Below are 504 nucleotides of genomic sequence, written 5' to 3' on the forward strand. Positions count from 1 at the left end.
GCTCTGTGTTTGTCTTAATTTGTTGGTCTGACGTTTGCCAAAACCTTTCGCTCTTCTAGAGGACTTGTATTTGGGAACCGATCGCAATGCTTGGAGAACAAAGCAGGGCCGTAATTATAATATAGATTGGGGGGGGACACATTTCTAAGGTCTTCGAGAGCCAAGTTAACAAACATCGCCGACCATTTCGAATCCCACCATACCTTCACCACTGTGCAATCTGGTTTCTGAGCTGGTCATGGGTGCACCTCAGCCACGCTCAAGGTCCTAAACGATGTAACTGCCAGCGATAAGAGACAATACTGTGCATCCGTATTCATTGACCTGGCCAAGGCTATCAACTCTGTCAATCACCACATTCGTATCGGCAGACTCAACAGCCTTGGTGTCTCAAATGACTGCCTCGCCTGGTTCACCAACTACTTCTCTGATAGAGTTCAGTGTGTCAAATCGGAGGGCCTGTTGTCCGTAACTCTGGCAGTCTATGGGGGTGCCACAGGGTTC

The sequence above is a fragment of the Salvelinus fontinalis genome, chromosome 23, assembly GCF_029448725.1.
Source record: "Salvelinus fontinalis isolate EN_2023a chromosome 23, ASM2944872v1, whole genome shotgun sequence".
Classification (NCBI taxonomy): Eukaryota; Metazoa; Chordata; class Actinopteri; order Salmoniformes; family Salmonidae; genus Salvelinus; species Salvelinus fontinalis.